Source organism: Molothrus aeneus, chromosome 11 (assembly GCF_037042795.1).
Source record: "Molothrus aeneus isolate 106 chromosome 11, BPBGC_Maene_1.0, whole genome shotgun sequence".
NCBI lineage: Eukaryota > Metazoa > Chordata > Aves > Passeriformes > Icteridae > Molothrus > Molothrus aeneus.
The window spans coordinates 17,849,439-17,873,434 of record NC_089656.1 but is presented as its reverse complement, the minus strand read 5'-3'; positions in this window follow the sequence as shown (position 1 = coordinate 17,873,434).

Genomic DNA, 23,996 nt, shown 5'->3' with positions numbered 1-23,996 from the left:
AACACCAGGAGAAAACTGGAGATTTGGGTGTCCCGGGGAGAAACCATTCCCAAAGCTCGACCCAGCACGTGGCATTCATATTGTCTGGAAAAATCCCTTTGCTCAGGATTTTTCTCCCGGGAAGCTGAGAAGCCTCAGAGAAAAGGAAAGCAATTCTTATCTCATTTGCTTCTCCTGTGTTGTGCTCATGTGGAAGATTTGGAGATTGTTCACCCACAGGTGATTGTTCCATTGCGTTCTGCTGGGAGTTGTTTTCACTCTTTGGCCAATCAGGGCCAAGCTGTGTCAGGACTCTGGAGAGAGTCAGGAGTTTTCATTATTACCATTTTAGCATTTAGTAAGTACCCTTTCTGTATTCTTTAGTACAGGATAGTATTCTTTAATATAATCTAGGATTATAAATTAATGAATTAGCCTGCTGAGCACATGGAGCCAGATGCACCAATCCTGGGCCATTCCCAGCAAATACAACCCCAGCACAGCCTGCTCTGGCTGTGCCCCAGCCTTCCGACTCACAGCCTCAAAATCCAGCTTTATTGGCAAATGCTGAGGAGCCACTGAGCAATCCAAACCTGGGAGGCAGGGATCTCCTCTGCCGTGTCTTCCTCACTCTGGGGTTTGCTGCTGCTCTGCAGAAGGATTGCACTTTATTAATTTTTTATTCTCCCCCATCATGAAGCCCTCTGACATTAACATCAACCAAGGGTTTCTCCAGAAGCTGGGGTGGAATATTTCAGCACATCAGCTTCCTGCTGTTTCAGCTGATAATGATGATAATGATGATGATGATGATGATGATGATGATGATGATGATGATGATGATAATAATAATAATAATAATAATAATAATAATAATAATAATAATAATAATAATAATAATAATAATAATAATAATAATATATATAATATATAATATATAATATATAATATATAATATATAATATATAATATATAATATATAATATATAATATATAATATATTATATATATTATATATAATATATAAGATATAATATGTAATGTATAATATATAAGATATAACATAAAATATTATATATTATAGATATTTATATATTATATATTATTATATATAATATACATAACACAACAACAGTATATGTTATATGTGATATATTATATATTATATAATGATATATAATGATATGTTATCTATCATATATATAATTATATATTACATATAATTATATATAATTTATAAAAATAAATGAAAATATAAATTTTATAAATTTATATTTATAAAAATAAATTATATATATAAATATATATAAATTTTATATATTCATATATAAATATATAAATTATATAAATTTATAAATTATTTATAATTTATAAAAATAAATTATATTATTGTAAATTATATCATATATTAATAATGATATTAATATTTCCTAAAACGTCCTTTCAGAGGCCTCAGCAGCCACTTGCAGACACTCAACCACCCATCAAGGCCACTGAAAAACATGAGCACTGACTCCCCAACTGCATCCCAGCCAAGAAGCAGCAGCATATTCTTTATTTGTTGCAATTTCCATAAAAGTGTGTGGGGTTTTTCTCCCTAACAGTTGAATGGTTTTGATTAAATGCTATTTACTAACGAAGCACTTTCTCACTGCATTGTGGCAGGTTTTCAGTGCTGCTGCATCTGTGGAATGGTTTCCAGTTATTCTCTTAAGTAAACATAGGACTATAAAATGTAAACATAAACAGAACAGTTCTATAACAGTAAAAGCATAATTTGAATAAATAGGCAAGCTAATGAAACACCATTACATGGAAAGACTATCATCTCCCACTATGTGCTAAGCACTGATCTTGCAACTGCAAATTCAGAAGTAAAAGAATTCTATTGCCTCAATCTTTTGATTTTTATGTGAGTCACAAAAAAATTTGCTCCTACCCATTGGCCATTAAAGCTACTTTGGAATTTTGTAACTGTTATTGCCTTTTCAGCCTTGACCCAGCAGCTGAGGGCTGATACAGGAAGAGAAACATTTAATTGTAAATTTAATATGCACAGTGATTAAGAAATCTCCAATCCAAACTGCAAAATTAGTTGAAAGGCAGCAAAATATTTTCAAGGTGCAGTTACCTGGTCCCTCAGCACTGTCCAATCTGGCCTGTCATGGACAGGACAGAATTTACAAGAATGTAAAAACAATGAAATAACAGCCAGAGGTTGTAAGGGCAGGAGAGGATCATCAAACCCAACCATCTCCACAGCACCAGCAGGGTCACCCCTAAGCCCTGCCCTCAAGTGCCACCCCAGATGTTTTTGGAATATTTCCAGGTCTGGTGACTCCACCACATCCCCACACAGCCCATTCCAATGCTTGGCAACTCCTGCCATGGAAATATATTTAAATTAAACCTTCCCAGCACAGCCTGAGGGAGTTTCCTCTCCTCCAGACTCCTGTTACCTGTGAGAAGAGGCTTATGGGCCTTACTCATTAAAATTATAGCCACAAATACATATTTTAAAAAAAATTAGTAATAATTTCTATTTTAAAAATCATTTATATTCGTTATGCATTTGGATCAATAGTCACATGGATTTCAGTGCAACAATTCCACTTGCCCATTCTTAATGTCTAAAGAACATCAACTTTAATGTTGAGTCAAGATTATTCTTGAGCCTTCCTCCCCTAATAAATAAAAAGTTCTCTACTATGTATTTAAGCCTTTAGTTCAAATTGTCAGTTACAAGCAGATCTGAAAAGGGACATCTACAAACCCATGCAGGGTCATAAATTCTCTCTCTAATAATTCTGCTTCTTCGAGGTATTGATGCTTCTTTCTCTGTTTTTCTAAATAGAAAATAAGAAACCACAGTGAAAAATAAGAAACCACATATGAATCCAATGTAAGGAAAGTGCATGTGAATGTCCTCCTTACATTTCCTTGCAAGAAACTGTAAATATGTGGAAAGAAAGAGCATCAGAAGAACGAAGTATCTCACTTTGTAATGAAACTTTCAGGATTCTGTGTTACCATGTTTGGATTCTGCTTACAAAGCAAAGTGGTAGAAATCTGCTGTTATGGGGACATTTGGGGGGGAAAAAAAGGCATAAATCTGCTACTTTCAGTTAGAGAAAGCAATTTAAATCTGTGGAAATAATTAGATATGAGGCATATCTAACTGTTGCTATTGTTTTGATAGCTTTTATCACAGTGATAAATTTGCAGAGAGGTAAGTGAGCTCAAACGGGGTTTTTAAGTGTAACTGTGATTGTCAATTAGAGGAGAGATTATATTGTCAACAAAAGACAAGTGAATGCTGTAAGTGGCAGTTTGCATATGTTTACCTTGAGTGCTGCAGAATCTGGAGCTGGATTCTGCTCGTTTGGGTGCTTTAGTGCTCAGGCAGAATGTAAATTCTGATGTGTACTTACCATTGCTTTCCTTGCTCTTTCCCTCCCTGCAGTTTCCAGCCAGAGCCATTCCCTGCTCACCCCCTGTCTCAGGCTGGAAATGGGGGTGTATATTCTATTTAACAGTTATTTTCTGCTCATTGGGCAGTTTTTCTTCATCTCTTCCACCACCAATCCTCCCTCCAGGAGATATCTTCTGTTAATAGGCCATTAATTATTAATTATCTACAACTACAGTTTCCTGAAGTGGGTATGGACTCGTGGAAAGTTTCTATTCTGGAAAAACTGGGTTTTTTATTTTGTGACAAACTCTTCTTGGAAAGGTTTCAGGTACTGATAATTGCACTGTACTTGTCACTTTTTTCTTCTGCTCCTCCAGGTCCCTGTTTGGATTCCCAGCTTCAAAATTGCTGCTTTTGTAACTGAATAACCCCAAACCTCACTGAGGATGCTAAAAACCATGTTGGATAAAAAAATACACATTTAATAATAATAAATGGCCATTGAGACAGGCAGGAAACCAGCTCAGAAGTGATGATTTTTGTGGAATTTATTTTAAAAGGCCCTACAGAAAACCAGATTATAGGGGTAGAAAAACAGGATTGTGCAAATCTAAAGCAATAAGTTCTTTCCCCAAAGTAACATCTGAAATAAAACTGCTTGAAGGGAAATATCCAGCCATAATTTTGCTGAAACACTGCATCTCCAGCTTCGTCCTTTTATTTCAAATAAAAGTGATTAAAGTTGGTGTTTATTCAAGCTTAAATATTTCAGTGTTTGAGGCATTTAAATTTTTTAAAAGTACTTAGCCAGAAGTATTAGTTTTAAAAACTGCCACACAAGTTCTGAGTTTTCATGTCCCTAGAAGAATAACCTATGGAAAATATGCTGTATTTATTCCATGTTATTGCTAAACATCATAAATACAATTAGCAAGGGAGCTGGCCTTCTGCTTTAAAGGAATAATATCATAAGATTACAACAGAAATAAACAAAAAGCCAGAGGTTGTCTGCTCCATTGTCTGTTCTGCAAACACCACATTTTTCCTTTTATAAATCAACAGTTTGTCTTAATCTAATAGAGAAATGCCTATGGATAAATGTGTTTATCACATCACATAAATATCACATTGCCTGCAATGTACTGCAGTATCTCTGAACTCCCAAATGCCAGCGTGCAATAAATAGCAAACATTGTTCCAGGAATTAATGCCTGCCACAGCCAGAAGGATTTTACACCAGATTTATATTTTTCAGGAAGTTGCTTTCACGCAATTGTGCAGAGAAGCTTCTTATTTTACCTTGTTTTGAGATGCTCTGAACTGGAGGAGCGGTGCCTTCCCTCAGATGTGACATTAACAGGGCTCAGATTGCACAGAAAGCACAGGGAGCAGCTTTGTGGGGCTGCTGGACCTACAGAGAGCCAAAACCCCAAAGCAGGGAACGTGCCAGTTGTGGGAACCCTGGACATTGCTCTGGCTGCCCTGGATGACTCAAAACCCTGGCAGGGGGCTCAGAGACCTTGGCACGGAGTCACAAACGCCTGTGCCTCTGATTCTAGCCCATGGAAACAATTCCCAGCTTTGTGTGAGGAGTTACAAGCCACAAGAGTTTGAATGGAATGATAGCTAACTTGTCACAGGGTGAAAAAGTGGAATTTTGGGGATTTAGAATGGGGGTTCAGGAAGCAAGATGGAGGAATCTGGGCATGTCCTGTCCTTCTTCTTCTTCTTCTTCTTCTTCTTCTTCTTCTTCTTCTTCTTCTTCTTCTTCTTCTTCTTCTTCTTCTTCTCCTTCTCCTTCTCCTTCTTCTCCTTCTCCTTCTCCTTCTCCTTCTCCTTCTTCTCCTTCTTCTCCTTCTCCTTCTCCTTCTCCTTCTCCTTCTCCTTCTTCTTCTTCTTCTTCTTCTTCTCCTTCTCCTTCTCCTTCTCCTTCTTCTCCTTCTTCTTCTCCTCCATCTTCTGCTGTGATGGTGACACTTCTGGATTGGTTTAGAGTAGAGCCAGACTGTCTAACATAGGGGATAGGCATTGGAAAATTATTGTAAATAAAGCACAGGTAGTTTTTAGTATAAAAAGCCAACACCACCCCAAGGGCAGGGACTGTGACACAGCCCGACCTGCTGGACAGATCTCAGCAGATCAGAGAGAGAATGGAACAGATAAGAGAAAATAAACAACCTTGAGAACCAGAGCCAAGGAATTCTGTCTTCTTCTTCAATCTCAGGGCTGGGAAAAAGAGGCTTTCCAACACCTCAGGGTCACCTCGACACCAGAGACCTCAGAGACCCCATCAGCCCGTGCCAGTGAGAGCCCAGGAGTATTTTCACAGCCCTCTGACTTCCCTGCTCTGCAGCCAATGAAAAACCTCAGATCTAATCTCTGATTAGCAAAATTTCTGACCTGCCCTTGGGATGGGGTGAAAACCCTTCAGTTTGTGCTGCTGCAGCCACGGGGTGTTGCTTTTTAGGACTTTTACATCATTAATTATCCCATGCCACATTCAAAAGCAATGGCAAAATCCATCCAGAATTCCCCTCAGCTTTTCCTTGGAGTGCTTTTCACTATCCCACAGTTTCTCCACCGCTGCTTTGTGATTCGAAATGCGACCCCAGTATGAAATCATTTTAGGATAATGTCAGAGCACCATATTCTGGGTTCTGTCTGAGCTTTTGGGGTTCCTCTCACCCAGCACAGGCTGCAGGACATCCAAACCTCTCTCACTCACCTGTGTGCACCTAATGCAGAGCCTGAATAACCGAGGGTGATTTCAAATTAACTTCCACAGGTCTTTCATCTCTGAAGGAGCCCTTGGCCTCTTTTCTCTTTGCTCTCTTTGGACAGGGATGAAGTCAGAATCTTCTGTTTCTTCTTTGATTGGTTTTGAACTGGAACAATTTTAGGTTTTGACAAGAAAGGGGAAGGAAAAAAATGTCCTTTCAAGTAGTAATTTTCTACTTCATAAGGATCAAATTCGTAAGATTCCTGCTTTAAAAGAGAGGAACGCCACAGGAAAAAACAGAGGTAATGAACATTTCTGTCACTCACCTCACAAACTCATTTTTCTTCTACATTTTATTAGATGCTGCCTTGCTCTCCTCCTTAAACACAAATGACAGATTATATTAGATGCATAAATTATATGGATTATATTTCTGTCACCAGTAAATTAGCTGTTAAATTTAGTTTGCATGATGCTATTGACAGGTCTCTGATTTAAGAACGTTTTTTTTCTTTTTAGTAATCTTCTTTTCCACCTTTTCTTCTTTTCTCTTTTGTCAAATTCTCCATCACAGTGTGGATGAACCCAGGAAAAGTTTTTAATGTGTGTCAGGAGTTACAAGGACAGAAAGGTTGAGTTTCTTTTCAGAGATGGGGAAATGAAGGCTTGTGAGAAAATATTTAAGCCCAGGGAATTCTAGGACCCACCATCCCTGGAAGTGCCCAAGGCCAGGCTGGACAGGGCTTGGAGCACCCTGGGACAGTGAAGGTGTCCCTGCCATGGCAGGGGGTGGAAATGGATGAACTTTAATGTCCCTTCCAACCCCAACCAGGCTGGGATTCTAGGATTCTATAAATTCAATAAATATGACATAAGCACGCTGGCCAATAAATGCAGCTCAGTGCAGTTCCATGTTTTAGTGCACTTATTTTCTTACTTTTTATCCAAATTTTCCTAAGCCTAAGGAGTGTTTCTATCCAAAGTAGGAACCAGATACCTGACACACTTAAAGACTTGTTGCGGTTTAAGCTTCACTGTTGGCTCCTCAATTTGGTTTTGTTTCCAGACCTCTCAGGAAATAAACCCTCTGCTAAGAAACCATTTCTGCAGACCATGAGCAGCTGAGAAGTTAAAGCACAGCTCATCCAAGCTGCAGAGTTCCAAAGTTCTGCCATGCAAGGTGCACGTCAGGTCTGATCCAGAGGGATTTGCACTGGGACTTGGACACTTGGACTTCCAGGGTCAACACATCCATTCCCATTCACCATGGTTAAATGTCACAGATGCTGCTCATATTTCTGTGATTTGTGCAACTCCTTCCAATCTGGGATGGTCTGTGAAGTGCTCAGCCAGAATGTCTCACCCCAAATTCCAGAGGGACATTTCTGTCCCCATCCCAGCCCAGCTGGACAAGGGCTAAGCTCAGGCTGCTGCTTTAATAAGCCATCAGGAGACAAACAAGCCCTTACACAGAGATGTGATGCCAGATGTGCAGTTTGCTCAAGTTCAGCAACTTGGAACAGCTGATTGTTCAAAAAATTTACAGATCCAGCTCACTCTGCACTCCTGTATTTCCATGCCAAATCTTCAAATCACCGCCCTTTTAATTAAATTGTTGTTGTGGAATCCCCAGGAAGTTATTGACACAATCAAGCTTTGCTGATGTTACTATTTTTGCAAACTAGCAGAGTTCCTACAGACACAGAATTATAACCAAAAGATCAGTTTGAAGATGAATAGCTCTTCCTGGAGTTCTCTTTATCAAAAGTCCTAAGTATTCCATCCCAGGAATTAACCAACAGATATTTCATGCAGCTCTTTCTTCACTTGCACAGAAATATTTATTCATCCTGGACTTTCCATGAGCTATTGCAGAGCCTGAGGGTAACAGGGATTTACAGGTGCCATGAATAAATAGATGTTTTCATGTCTGGGCTGCACTCTGCTCCAACATGCAATAAAAATCTCAAGGCACTTAATGCTACCAAGAGTTTCTACTGCTGGAAACAGCCACATATTCTCAAAAAATTGACAGCACTGGTGTTCCTGAGCAGCAAGAGCTGTCAACTGCTCGTTTGATTTCCTGGTGATACTTGGAAACATCTAGATTGCTTCTGGTTTTCCTAAGAAGGGAAATTCTGTGGCACGGCAGAGCAGAAAACCAAGGAATTCCCTTGGTGACACAACATAAAATTGGAACTTTCAGCATGATGATGAAGGAACTGGGCTCCAGAGCTCTTTGTGCAAGGAAGGGCTAAAATGCATCATGGAGTTCACAGGAATGAACACTGGAGGGTGAGAAGGAGCCTGGTTTGGAGCTTTTTAATGAACTCTGCTCTAAAGGTTTGCTCAAGAAGGATTCATTACAAAACATTTTAAAGTTGGAGCCTTGAATGCGGTTTTAGCGTGAAACAAGTGCAATAAAATTTTAAAACAAAGCAGCCCAAGCACTGTTCTGTTAATGCTCTCACAGATACTCTGCAGACATTTGGCAGGCTCAGCTGTTTAACAATCATCTCTACACTCTTTTTAGCTTTTATGTTCCTTTTTATCAGGAGTTTTGCTTGAACTCTGAACCAGAATACAGACTCTTGCTCCTGCACAGAAAAACAGGGGCAAACCAGCAGAACCAAGTGCTAATCAACTCTCTCCCCTCGTTTAGCTTCCTGATCTTCACCGTGTTTTACTGCATAAATAAAAACCAACCCCTGCAGGAAGCACCCAGAGAACCACTGGCTTTTAACCCTTGCAGCTCAACACCAACAATCATCTCACTAATGACACACATCTCTTGCATCCCTTTTTTTTTTAGGACTATTCAGATTTTTTATTTTTTTTCTGGGAGCAGCTCACCAGCAGAATCAAATGGTATCTGGCAGAGAGCCGACTGAAATTATCAATGCAGACTTCCCGACAGCCATTTCTTAAAGCCCTCAGATTTCCACGTCCCCTCTAATCTTCTCCCAGCAGCAATTTATAGCAAGGTTAAAAATAAAGCATGCAGAACTGTGAATTATGAGGCAGGCTCGTGGTTTTGCCTTCCCCTTTTATGCAAACATGAATTCCAAGGGGGGGTGTAAGAAAAGAAGCTTTGAAGAGTTTGGCCCCAACAGCTGACTTGAAGCACCACAATTTAAAGAGGAAAGCCAAAAGAGAATGAAAAATGCCATTTTTTTTTTCTTGTGTGCCCACGTGGTTTGCTGTGGACAAGACGAGCTCAAAAGAAAATGTTTCAATTTTGCTGCAATTCATGAGAGATACCCCCACATCCACACTTCGGACCTCTTAAAAACACTCATCTTTCAGGATTTAAAAAGCAAGTTTTAATCCTGGCTCTGCCAATAATCTTCTGAATGACCTTGAGCAAATCACTTTGCCTCTGTTCTTTCAGCCTGGCTGTAAAGCTGGATTAATTCTCACCCACTCGTGCTGGTGGAAAATAAAGATTGGCAGGAATTCTGAAGCACCAAGACATGCAAGAGATAAGCAGGACAGACACCAGGCTTTGCATGGACTTTGCAAAGATAAGCCCAGACTCTTCTGTCTGTGAGGTTTCAAGAGAAAATATCAACATTCCCTTTCAAAAAGGTTTGCATTTTTCATCCCAGATGAACCCTACCTGGAACTCACCCCACTTTCATTAAAAATTAAGACAGTATGTACACCTTTGATTTGTGACAATAGCAATGAAAAAACTAATTACCTTTCTGTCATATTTTATTTCCTTCCTGTCATGACATAAGGCTTCACTAGAAGTAAGAAAACATCGAAATAGCTCAATTTTGCAAAACTGGCCATGCCAAGGGAGCACCTGTAGCATGGCAGGACACCAAATGGTGCAGGAGGATGGCTCAAACACCCACTCATCTCATTTTTCTAGCCAGCAACCAATTAATTTATGTTTTGAAACACAGTCACACACTTGTTTTGCAAAATATTCCTATTAAATGCAAAGCTATATTACCTAGAGTTCCCAATAAGAATTTTAATTAAACTGTCAGTTTTTTGAAGGCAGAATTACCTAAAGCCTGCTCTTCCTACTGCTCTCATTACAGCTGGATTTTTGTTTTCATTAGTTTCTTTCTTGTGGTGCCTTTATTCTCTGCTCTCATTACAGAGAAGATTCATAGATCAAAATGACACTTTTTGCAGGAAACCCCCAATTCAGCCAAGGCTGTGGTCGCTTACAAAATATACAAATCTCCTTATCAGGAGCTGATTTCCTGTGCATAAATGAACACAGCAGAATCCCAGTGACCCACAGCAGTGAAATCATTAACTATCAGTCATTTGCATGGGCAGAGAAAAACTGTTCCAAAGAATTACAGAACCTACCCAAGGTTCTGAACAATGCCCATTCCCACACAGGTGCCTGCAGGAATTTTCATGACTTTGGGGTGATCGTCTTCTGCTCAGATATTGTTTGTTTCAACTAAGAAAGCTGCAATAAATACCTGAAAACCAACCCCAAATATTCCTGTTTAAAGTTTTGGGGGCTGAGAGATACACCAGATCTAGATTTAGTTATCCTTTGGACTGAAAATTCCAATATTTTTGCCGTGATGTAACTCAGCCACATTTCATGTGGACACACGTTAGGGGCAGCAATAACTGGAACAATTCATCCTTGAAAAGTGAGAAGTCAGAGGGATATTTGGTGTGGAATTCATCATTGTCCAGCTGAGGTAATTAGTGTTTTTCCCCCCTCCTCTGTATTCATATTTGTATTTTGTAGCACATAAGAAACAAGAGGCCATTTGAAGTTCAAACAGGTTAGAAACACAAACAAAGAGCAACATTGGGGACCTCCTTATTGCAGAGTCTTGGAGGAAGATGGGGATTCCAAAAGGCACCAAATGAGAGGAAGATAAAACATTACGGACTTGCTTCTTCAGGGAGCAAACTGAGCCATGCTCTAGTAATTAATGAACTGTGAACACACCCTGTGCTAATTGTGGGCCCCAGCCTGACCTGGGGACGGGCTCAGACCATGAGGGGAAGACTCAGCTGGGGTTTGGGGGTGCCCTGCTCACAGCTGCCCCATGGTCCTTTCAACAACTGCCTGGCACTGTCACATTTTCTGGAAAAATCCCTTTGCCAGGATTTTTCTCCTGGGAAGCTGAGAAGCCTCAGAGAAAAATGAAAACAACAATTATCTGATCTGCTTCTCCTGTGCTTTGCTGCTTTGGAACGTGGTTTGGACATTGTTTACCAACTGGTCATTGTTTGATTGGTTTCATGTGAATTGTTTTAACTTCATGACCAATCACTGTCAAGCTGACTCTGAGGAGAGAGCCATGAGTTTTTCATTATTATCTTTTACTCTTCTCTCTGTATCCTTTCTCTATTCTTTAGTATAGTATTCTTTAATACAATATAGATCATAAAATAATAAATTCGCCTTTTGAGAACATGGAGTCAGATTCATTCCTCCCTGCCATGGGGGACCCCAGAAAATACCACAACTGGCACTCCTGAAGCTCTGCTGTCACCTGGGGTGGGTGGCAGCAACCTGGGGAAGTCACCCTGGGTGCCACCAGTGCACGTGGCCTCTGCAAGCCGCTTCAGCTGAGGCCTCTGCTTACAAAAGAGCCATTAATTTTCCATTTAAAGCTTATCTGTGCTGAGCTGCTGAAGACAATGACACTTGGTAATGATCATTAATGTCTGGAAAGGTTTTGACCTGAATTTAGTGCGTTTTGAGATAAACATTTCAGGAGGAGGATTATCATTTCACTTTATGGCACACAGGCGTGCAATAATCCCTAAGCAATGGCCTAGGAGATCCCAAAAGTATGAAAAATGTATTTTTGACATCCTATGTGCATAACTGCTTTTATGGTGGCCCTCGAGTGCAGGCATCACAAACCACTGAATACCTCACAAATTATTTATAGCCAATAAAGAGCTGTGTTGACCTGAAATGCAGCACAAACTTACACAGTGTCCAAGCTTGCTTGCCAAAGCAGGGAAAGAGTGCTAAAAGTGGTCAAAAACATTAGAAAAAATGAATAATACAGCTGGTTTCACAAACATCATAGGAGGAACCCTATATTTTTCAGTTATATGAGCTTGCTTTGAAGCAAACCCCGTGTTTTTTCCTCTTTTTTTTTTAAAAGCAAAACTCATGTTTTTCCTCTATTTTTTTTAAGCTGTGTCCTTGGGCTTGAGCAAAAACAGTCTGTGTGTCAGTGAGTTACTACAATGCCCTCATATTTTTACATTAATGCACTTAATGGTGCCTGGCAGTGTTAAAAGAATAAAAATGGTGCACATTTACCAATTGTTCTTTCCTGTGCAGCACCCAGACCCTCTTCACACATTTCAGCCAGGGCCACTTCAGAGCTCCAGCATGGCTTTCCTCGAGGCCACTTCCCATAGAAACCACCCCAAATGCCCAGGAAAATTCACCCAGCAGAGTCCCACCCTCCCCTGGCGAAAGAAACCCTCCTGCTGCTGTTAGCATGCCCTGATATATGGGCAGGAGTGAACACCAGCCCTAATAAAATGTTTAACAGCCTGGATTTCACTTGGCTGGCTAGAGGGTGCAATGAAGCTTTTGACTTGATGAAATATCCCACTTGCAGTGTGGGATGCAGGTTTAGCAGTTTTTAATTCCTCCCCAGAGCACCGTGCCAGGTTTTCACGTAATTAAGTGGGTACATCCAGACTGGCATCCCTGATGGGACTATTGTCTGAAAACTTTATGTTCTTCTCAAAACTACATAGAAACTGTCAAGTTCCTTAATAAATTCCCTTCTAGTGGCTGTTCCAGAAAGAATTTTAAGCAATTTATGATTAAGGAAGCCAAATAGGTGCTTCTCTCCCCCACTTTTTAATTTTTGTTTCTACTTTCTTATTTTATTCTCTGCCATGGGTTAATGGGTCTTAATTACAGGATTAATTGAGAAAAAAAGCTGAAACAGAGCTAGCTTAATTTAAGGCATAGAAATGAGCCCATTTTCAAGATATTAATCCGTGGAATAATTAAAAAGCAAAGGAGAAAACTTTAGTTCATGACTGACAGAGCTGCAGTGAGAAAATTAAGTTTGATACATTAAAAAGCCACTAAATCTGAACCAGTGTCACCAAAATACCTGTGACTGTGAGGAAATAATCTAATAGCATATGAAACAGGTCTCTCTGGTTTTTTTTTCCCCTCACAAATTTAATAAGATGGAACAGTTCCTTTATTTACAGGTCTCCATGCTTTAGCAGTCTGCTATCCCCCTGTCACGTCTCATTAGAATGCAAGCAAAAAAATCAAATGGGAAAGGGGTTTCAAATAAATATTTCATTAAGGAGAGCAGAGCAGTAGTCAAGGGAGGAAGGCTGTACACAGAGCAAGTCCAGCATTTAGAAAAAAGGAAGTTACTGCCCACATTGTCCCTGTTCAGTGGCACAGCTGACCCAGGCAGGTGACATTAAATGAATTTTTCTGTTCCCACACATCTCCTCCTCAGCATCCACGAGGAAACAGCGACCACAGAATGAATTACACTTCAATTACACTTCAATTGCAGGTGATGAATTCACAGGCAAAGAGAGGGAAGCAGAGGAGAATATAACAAACACTTCCACTAAGCAGTAACAAAACATCCACCAGAGAATCATAGCCCTGAGCCTTCTTCCTCCCTCTGTGTCACACAAATAATTTCATGCTCTGAATGAACTTTCCAGAAAACTCCAGCAATTCCTGTTGAAACTTCAAACTTCAGCATTTCTTCTTACAGCCTATCTATAATGTAGACATTGGCTTATTGAGTATTTTGAAGATAAAAAGTACAGTTCTATTAATTTTAAAAAGATCATATCATTCATTGTTATTCTGCTACTTAATCTTTTAAGTGTTTTCTTGTCCTGAACGAACATTATACAACGTATTACACTTCATATTTCCTTCCAACTTCCATTCTAATCTTTGTTAATCCATCCAAACTCAACTTAAAACTGCTGATAAAAGCTTCTACTTTGAAGGAAACATCAAATAGTACAGCAATTAATATGTAAAACAAGATTATTTCACTGGATCAGCCTCCAGTTCCTATCCCATAAATCACTCCTAAGCAGAGCACATGGGCACATTGATCCACACACATCAAAGGTGATGGAAATATTCCATAGGCTGGAAGGAGATCCCTGGGTTTCCCATGGAAAAAACCATGTGGGGACATTGATCCACACACATCAGAGGTGATGGAAATATTCCATAGGCTGGAAGGAGAGCCCTGAGTTACCCATGAAAACTGATCCACACACACACACATCAAAGGTGATGGAAATATTCCATAGGCAGGAGGAGATCCCTGAGTTATCCATGAAAACTGATCCACACACATCAAAGGTGATGGAAATATTCCATAGGCAGGAAGGAGATCCCTGGGTTACCCATGGAAAGAGCCATGTGGACACACTGACCCACACACATCAAAGGTGATGGAAATATTCCATAGGCTGGAAGGAGATCCCTGGGTTTCCCATGGAAAAAACCATGTGGGGACATTGATCCACACACATCAAAGGTGATGGAAATATTCCATAGGCTGGAAGGAGAGCCCTGAGTTACCCATGAAAACTGATCCACACACATCAAAGGTGATGGAAATATTCCATAGGCAGGAAGGAGATCCCTGGGTTACCTATGGAAAAAACCATGTGGGGACATTGATCCACACACATCAAAGATGATGTAAATATTCTATAGGCAGGAAGGAGATCACTGGGTTACCTATGGAAAAAACCATGTGGGCACATTGATCCACACACATCAAAGGTGATGGAAATATTCCATAGGCTGGAAGGAGATCCCTGGGTTTCCAATGGAAAAAACCATGTGGGGACATTGATCCACACACATCAAAGGTGATGGAAATATTCCATAGGCAGGAAGGAGATCTCTGGGTTGCCTATGGAAAGAGCCCTGTGGACACACTGACCCACACACATCAGAGGTGATGTAAATATTCCACAGGCTGGAAGGAGATCACTGGGTTACCCATGGAAAAAACCACGTGGACACATTGATCCACACACATCAAAGGTGATGTAAATATTCTATAGGCAGGAAGGAGATCCCTGAGTTACCCATGAAAACTGATCCACACACATCAAAGATGATGTAAATATTCCACAGGCTGGAAGGAGATCCCTGGGTTACCCATGGAAACACCCTCACCACAGCCTCATCAGGGACATTGCAGCACTGCCCTCTGGAAAGCTGGAAAGTGAAAATCCTGCACTGTGCCTGCAGAGAAACCCCCAAATCCATCAGCTCCACCCTCTGACCCCTGGAAAAAGGAAGGGTAGTAAAGGAATAAATCACACAGACTCCATTTCCTTCATGGTGGAGAAAGCCCATTCTTTATTCACAAAACTCCTTTTATCCAGTTTTACAGACCTCTTGTGGGACTCCAATTGGTCAGGAGCTTTCCTGCCAATTACTTTATTGGTCAGTAACAAATTGTTATTCTGGATTGCTTGGTCACTCAAACTCTCAGTGTACCTGCAGGGAAAGTTGTTTGTGAGAGATAGTTTTAATTTTTCTATCTGACAGTGTAAAACCACTTTATACAGGTGTAAGTTGTTTTTTTACCCAGGAATAGATTGTAATGTTAATGAACTGCTCACACCAGGATTGCTTTCACATGGGAACCTGCAAAGTGCCAGCTTGACAAGGCCAGCACTGATTTTAGGAGAGCAGGCCTGATTTTATGTTTCTGATTTTTCTACCTTACTGCAACAGGGCAGCACCACTGCACATGCTCAGGGATTTACACACTCATTTACAAGGGCAGAGACACACACACACCCCAGGACTCACAAAATCAGTGCCTTCCCAAAAAGCCTTTCCATTTCTGATTTTGTGTGCTGTAAATTGAGGTTGTGGCCCTCACTTATTTCACTCCATCCTTTAGAGATTTTTCCAGCCACCAGTACAGTACACCAGTACTTTTTTTATTTTTTGCAAAAAGCCATCTGCAGCATCAGAAAAGTCTCCTGAAGATGCTTCTCCCCTCTGATACAACTGTATTTGCTATCACATTAAATGAAATACAAATCTGCACAGTAGATTCTTGTGTTCCAGGCTGTGGGCAATTTCTTTGGGGTCAATAATCAATAAAAGCTTAAATGAAAACAATCAACTCTACTCCAGCAGTATTTAGATCTCTAAGTAGTAGCAAAGCAACTCTTTCATAGATGTTAATTTAAAATTTAAAAAAAATTAAAATTCAGAGAAGTATTTAAATTAACATAGATGTTAATTTAAAATTCAGATACTATTCACCCTTAATTTAAAATTCAGAAAATATTAATTTCAAATTCAAAAAATATTCCTTCTTTCCCCACACCCCAGTGCTGCTGGCTGCCAGGCTGCTCATAAACTCTGCTCCTTGTGAAACACAGAGCACGGGGCTCAAAGGGAAGAACATTCTGGAAAGTGGGGAGAAGCCCCAGGCATCTGCTGCTCTGAGCTGCTGCAGGAGCTCCTGAGAGGGGACAAGCTGGCTGCAGACTGACAGCAAACTCTTCACAGCAAATTCTTCCCAGCTCTTGGGGGCTGGCACACTGCAGCACTTCTAATCTCCGAAATGCATTTTATCAGGACATAAACTGGGATGGGATCTGCTGCTGGCAGGGACAACAAAGGTACTAATTAAGAAAGATGGAGAGGTTTGGTAATAATTACCTCAGCAGCCACTGGGCCCTGGCTGATGGCTCCACACCTCCAGGGGCTGTCCCAGAGCTAAGGGAGATCTCTGCTCACTCTCCATGGACTGTGTCCTGGCCATGGCAGTTACGGATTTTAGAAGAATTTCCTGCCCTGACTGGAAGTTTAAGGGAATAAATTCTGGCAAATTTGCTTGGAGAACACTGACTGAGACAGCAGCACCTTCCTGCAGTTGGTGGGGAGAGAGGAACACATCTAGGGACATTCTGGAAGGAGGAACACATTTAGTGACCTTCTGGAAGAAGGAACACATCTAGGGAGTTTCTGGAAGGAGGAACATATCTAGGGACCTTCTGGATAAGGAACACATTTAGGGACCTTCTGGAAGAAGGAGCACATCTAGGGACCTTCTGGAAAGAACACATTTAGGGACCTTCTGGAAGAAGAAACACATCTAGGGACCATCTGGAAGAAGGAACACATTTAGGGACGTTCTGGAAGCAGGAGCACATCTGGGAACCTTCTGGAAGGAGCACATTTAGGGACCTTCTGGATAAGGAACACATTTAGGGACCTTCTGGAAGGAGGAACACATCTAGGGACCTTCTGGAAGAAGGAGCACATCTGGGAACCTTCTGGAAGGAACACATCTAGGGACCTTCTGGAAGAAGGAGCACATCTGGGAACCTTCTGGAAGGAACACATCTAGGGACCTTCTGGAAGAAGGAACACATTTAATGACCTTCTAGAAGGAAGAACACATTTAGGGACCTTCTGGAAGGAGGAACATATTTAGTGACCTTCTGGAAGGAACACATCTAGTGACCTTCTGGAAGAAGAAACACATCTAGGGACCTTCTGGATAAGGAACACATTTAGGGACCTTCTGGAAGGAGGAACACATCTAGGGACCTTCTGGAAGAAGGAACACATTCAATGACCTTCTGGAAGGAGGAACATATTTAGGGACCTTCTGGAAGAACCTCCTTCCTACCACTGACTGTGGAAACAAACCCAGAGAGATCAGCTGAATGCATTTCCCATTCCCATTTCCCATTCCCATTTTAAAAGGTTAGATTAAGAGGCTGACAGAGCGTTGATTTAATGTTTGGTGTTGTTTTTGGTTTTTTCATTCCACACTTGTAGAAGTGTTAAGAAACAAAACAAACAGGGTGTAGGGAATGCACAGAAACAATCGAAATGACCAAAACAAAGATCACCTTTTCCTCACCATGATTCACTCCTGCAGAACTGGGGGAATAACATGGAGACACCTCAGTGGTAATTGAGCTTTTAGAGGCCCTTAGAGCTGGTGACAGATTAATAGGTTGCTATCATAAATTCTGACATCCTTGCAATTTCTGTATTCTGGATTTACACACTGAACATTGTAAACACTTCAGTGCCTCAGCTGCAGCATTTCACATCTGTTAAGGCTGCTGGTAACTTTATGAAATAACACCATGTCACAAAGCAAGTCAGCATTCTGCAATTAAACTGAGTCCAGGCACCACAACGATTCCAGCAGATAATTTTCCAAACTAATTGCCTCAAGGAAACTCCAGCAACACTAAAAATCAGGTCTGTGGAAGACGACAGTGTAAAAGCAGTACTTTCACTGCCAGTAGTATAAACACAAGAGGTTTTAAAGGAGTTTGTTTCCTGATTATTAAGTTGCATGCTGTGTAAAGCAATTATTACAGCTCTTGGTTTCCCAATCTTTGTGTTTATTAAAACTAATGAATGCTTTTAGCATACAGAAGACTAAATAAATTTGCATAGGATTGTAACAGGCAGCCTATACTCATCCCTGTAGGCTTAAACACAAACTGTAAAAGAAACATTTACCCAGTAAATAAGCAAACTGAAAGCTGAACTCCTCCTTCTTTAACTCAGTCCATGCCTGGAGTTGAACTGGAGTGGGCTGCAAAAATTCTGTAATAAACTTCTGCAGATTTGTTTGACATAAGTCCTAAAATTGTGCTAAAATTATTCCAGTTAGTTTTTCAATGAATGAAAGCCTTATGAGCCAGCTCAGTTTCTGATTCAGAAATTTCAGGAAGCCTGAGCTAGAGATGTTAGCAAAAAGCACAGAGAGGTTGGTTAGGGCCAGGGCAGTGCCAAGGTCACACATGGACAACCCAACACTTCCCAGGTGTTCCAGTCACAAAACCCAGGCCTTGACTCCAATAAACACCTGGATTGTCAGTGCAGGTCAGTCCTCTCCCTGAGCTCTGCCCAGCTCTGTAACGAGATTTTCATCCACTGCTTTGTGATGGAGAAGGTAAAAACCAGAGAGCAATGAAAAGTGGAAAGTTCCCTGGGGTTCTGCACTGTTCACAGCTGAGGCACAGCCCCAGGGAGTTCAGCCTCACCGCAGATGAAAAGTTTTGTTCTTTCCCAAAGGATCCCAAATGTTTTGTTGAATTTCTCATCGACTTCAGTGAGATTCCCTCCATATTTGAATCCTGAAGCTTCCTCTTCCTGGTGTCCTCTGTTCCTCTTCCTCCTCGCTCTCTGTTCCAGGTGTTTAAAAATCTAATTTTCACTGTAAGCCAGAGAACAGCTTCTCACTCTTACACTCTTCCTTTTTCTGTAGGCTGGAAGGGAATTTCATTTAGTACTTAGATGCCCAAATTCACACACACACACACAAAAATCTGTCTCAGCAATGAAGGAGAAAAACTACAAACATCAGTTTGAAAAAACTGTAATAAGGAATAATTTGCTGCTACACTGAATGGGTTGTGCTATAAGCATAAAAGTTTCATGCAGGAGAAAGTAGCTTAATATTCTGTAGGATTCTGTCCATCTTCTATTAGAGGCAGACATAATTAAAAGTATCTGCTTAAATCTTTATCCTCATTTTCCTCTAATGTGCCATCTACGCCTGAACAAGAATTAATATCAAGGAACTGAATGAGCTGCTAAATGGCAATAGAAGATTCATCGAGGAATTGAATCACCAATGAAGACTTTTCCAGTGAGGAAAATACAAAATAAAGAAAAAAGGAAAGGGATTTTTGTAAAGAGGTGGTGGGGAAGCAACTCAGGCTGACATTCACCTTTTATTTTTCATACTGAAAGATAAATTAGGGGTTTTTTTTGCTCTTTTTCATGATGCCAACAGAAACAGGGGGGAAGAGTGGCTGGAAGCCTCTGTGGGAGCAATCTCTGTGATAATTACAAGGATTCTGTGGTACCAAGGGTGAAGGACACTGGCTTGTGAATTCATGTACTATATTCAACTTTTATCTACTATCAACCCTGTAACGGCAAAATTGAGTATCAGATAACAAAGCAAATAAATTCAATGTTCATATGAATATTGGCATCTTTCAACATTGTATTTAGGACCCATGCCTGAAAATAAAAAAGTATTACCATCAGTTTAATTATGCCTCGAGATATTAGGGACATTTCTTAAAATCTCCAAGAGTTTTGGTTTTCCTTAAAAAAAAAAAAATTGCTAAAACATTAGAAATGGTCCACTGTCAGTTATAAATATTCCTAAATTTGGTAGGAAGAAACCATAGAAACCAGAGTTTTATGATAAAAGTTCTGATTCTACAGCACCCTAAATAAAAATCCTCAGGTTCACAATTATTCCAGAGAACTGCTGGATAGAAAGAGATAATTACCTGAAACAAATATTGCCATGATCTGATTTCAGGGGCTGACGCCTCTGCTGTTCAGTACTTGGTGCCATTACCTGGAGAACAACTCAGTGAGGGCAAACTCAACAAGAAAAACTCAGGAAGGAAATCCTGAACCCAGGGAGAACTAAAGAAAACTGGAATTGTGAGCACAGAGCTGATCCTGCAGGCTCTCAGTACAAGCCCCCTGTGCCTAGAGCCAGGTAATTCTATAAAACAGTGTTGTATTTATCTAAAATTAAGATTAAAGCAGAGCACTCTCTACAGCTCTGGAATGTTGCTGTCTCATTTTAAACACCCAGCTTGGGGAGCTGGAACAAAACCACCCTCAGAACTGCCTGTTTGGAGGGGCTGAATAATTGAAGAGCAGAGCAAAAAGCTGGAAAGATCCTGCTTTTTACTCAGTAACTACAGCAAGTTTGCTTTTTCTAGTATCTTATGAGATTGATGAACTCTTCAAAATGGGATACTCGCTCATTTAAAGTAATTTTACAAACTCTGTTCTGAGCTATTACAAAATGTGCTCAGAGCTTGCAGCACAGCTTCCCACTCTGCTCTCCCACTGCAAGCACAAGGAAACCAGAGGAAGAGACCTTTTATTTCCTCTTAGCAGCCTGAAAAGGGCTGGTTTTCAGCTGATCACATAAATATCTTTAATATTTTCTAAAAGATATTTAAAAAAAAATCTTTAGTTTGAGATCTCAAAAAGAGAAATTTGTGTATAAACTCTGTTGTTACAGGAATAAGACATGTTTAGGATAGAGAGGGTTTTGTCAGATGTTTCCTGGCAAATCTCCCTTGGATGAACACTTTGCAAGCACAAACACAGATTTATTGGAAATCATTGGCTCCATCTTGTTTCTTTTGAAGTGAACTGAAGCTCTCCTATTCTCTTGAATAATAGCACAGTCAGTTTCTCAGCTCAGACTCTTGTCCTAAATACATTTATGTGGCACTCTGCATGTGAGAGCAAATACAGAAAAGAAACAAAACAAACCCCAAGCCACGGGACTACCTTCATTTCCATCATGAATCAGTTTGTCTTTGCTAAGGTGGAATTATTGAGCAGAGAATCCAGGGCATGTATTTTATTTTTACCTAACATTTGAACAGATTAAAGAGAAAAAAAAAAAGAAGAGGATCAGATTGACTTGGCTCAAATTGACTTTCCATCTTTTATTAGCTTTCCTTTTTGCTCAGAGACAAAATTTACAATTACTGAAGTGCAATTAGGCTCTTTCAAGCTCCAGTTTTCTAATAATAATATCCAGTTTTCAGTAATAAATATTTTCAAGAATAAAGGTCCATGGTGGCAAGGCAGATCTGGGGAAGAGGGGCTGGAATTTGGGATGAGGGGACCCTGCAGCCTGTGCAGAAGGGTCTCAAAGCCCCAGGCTGAGCTGAACTGGGGCTCCTGAACCCACGGAGAAGGTCCCAGGTGAGGCTGGGCAGGGCCACTGACATCCATGGTGCCCTCAGGTCCTGACAGCCAGAGCTGTGTTTTCATTTTCCAAGCAGCAGCTGAAGCAGACAGTCAGTTTTCCCTGGGGGGAAAAAAAGAAAAAAATAAAAGAAGAAGTAGTAGAATGTTTCGAAGGAAATGTCTTACTTGAGGAAGCCTTACAAGCTGCACCACAGAGGGGTCTGGTAGCTGCTTTTCATGGCCCTGGGTCATGCAAGAGAGCTCTGTTCTTGCAGCAATCCTACCCAAGGCCAATCTGAGAGTGCTGTCAAAATGGGAAGAACAGAAGCATTTCTAGATAGGATTTTTGAAAGGAATTGATCCTGAGAAATGCTGACCATTTTCTGGCAGCTTGGAGCCTTCATCTTTCATCACCACTCTCCCCCTGTGCTAAGATCTCCATCTCAGGCTTCTTGAAATTTCTGAATCAAGAACTGAGCTGGCCCACAAGGCTTTCATTGAATAGAAGAGACTAACTAGATTAATTTTAGCACGATTTTAGGGTTTATGTCAAACAAATCTGCATCAGATTGTGATGAAATTTATTACAGAATCATACATTGACCAAGCACAGCTGACCAAGCAGCTTTAAGATAATTATTAAACATATAGAAGGAAAAATTCATTTTCTAGCTCTCCTTTGTTAAAAAAATAGTCTGTCCACTTCTCTTTATAAAGCACGGCTAAAAACGTTTTATTTTAGTTTTCAAGTGGAAAAAGTTGTACTCGTCTAACGGATCCCTATTTGAAACTGCAGAATTGCTATAAAAATATTTCTATATTTGCATATAGAAATATCATAATCATTTTTGGTGGAAGCTCTTCCCTACCCCTCTGTCTCCAAAGACATTATCCTGGGAATCTGACACAGACAGAGGCTCTTTGACAGCCCCTTTCCTGGGGAGCTGAAGAAGGACTGACCAGCCAACTTTGAAGGCTTTTTATTTAGCTGAAAATTAAGTTCTTAAGGTGGGAAGGGATTTTCTGAAGCTTAATTCATTGCTAATGAGATTAAAACTTTTTTTAAAGTCTTTTTTACATGTTTTAATGCTTCTGAGTCATGTTTTCCCTCCCTTAAGGGTGTAATAGTTTATCTTATGCCCCTCGGTTCCCTAGGACTATACTGCTCATGGTGTTTTTTTTAAATTTTGTCTCCATCCTTGGGAATCTCTAACATATTGTTCTAAAGTGTGTAATTAGGCAGAGCTCTCTTTTGTCTCTTCACTGCCAAAGAGGGCTTGATTCTCTCCTCAATTCTTTCAAATGCTGAGAATCACAATTCCCTGTGCTTTTAAGGACAATTTCTGCTCAACTCTGACCTCAATGACATCATGACCTGTGTGTTTTGTTGGTTTAATGCCTAAAGGAGGCAAATCCTTAATGTCCAGAGGAATTTTACCTTTCTAAGCCTGAGCTGGAGCAGGATGGAGATGTTTAACAAAGGTCCTGACACACTTGAGAGTGCACTCTTTGGGCTCACCATGAGCTTTTTTGCCACAGGGCTTTAAGAACAGGCCACGCTCAGGTCTGTGAACCTCAGAATTGCACAACCAAATTTGTGTTGTTTCCTGCAGTGGTTTCAGAGCAAAAACTGCAGCAGGGCTGGCCTGGGGCTATGATCGCTGAGGGGCTGTGATCCCTGAGGGGCTGTGATCCCTGAAGGTATCAGCAGCTTTGCAGGAGCCACAGCCTCCTCAGGACATGGGGCAGCTGCCCAGGAAATCAGATTTGTTCCCTGGTGTGCACCCATCCAACATTGCCACACTTGTGTCACTTGTAGTCACTCATGAATGATTTATTTCAGACTTGTGCAAGCCTGGTGTTCCACAAACCCAGCACAGCCCAGCAGGAGTATGGGAGCCACAGGGGAGAGGGATCCAGTGGACAGAGAAGGATACTGTGGACAGTGCAAGGTCATAAACTGAGACAAGGGAGATTCAATCAGGTATTTGAGAAGAATTTATTCACTGGTTGGGAGGTCAGGCTGCCCAGGGAGGTGTGGGCCACCATCCCTGGAGACGTTTAGGTGTCTGCATCTGGCATTTGTTGTTGTGGTTTAAGGGTCACAGTGGCAGCGCTGGGTGAACACTTGCACTGGG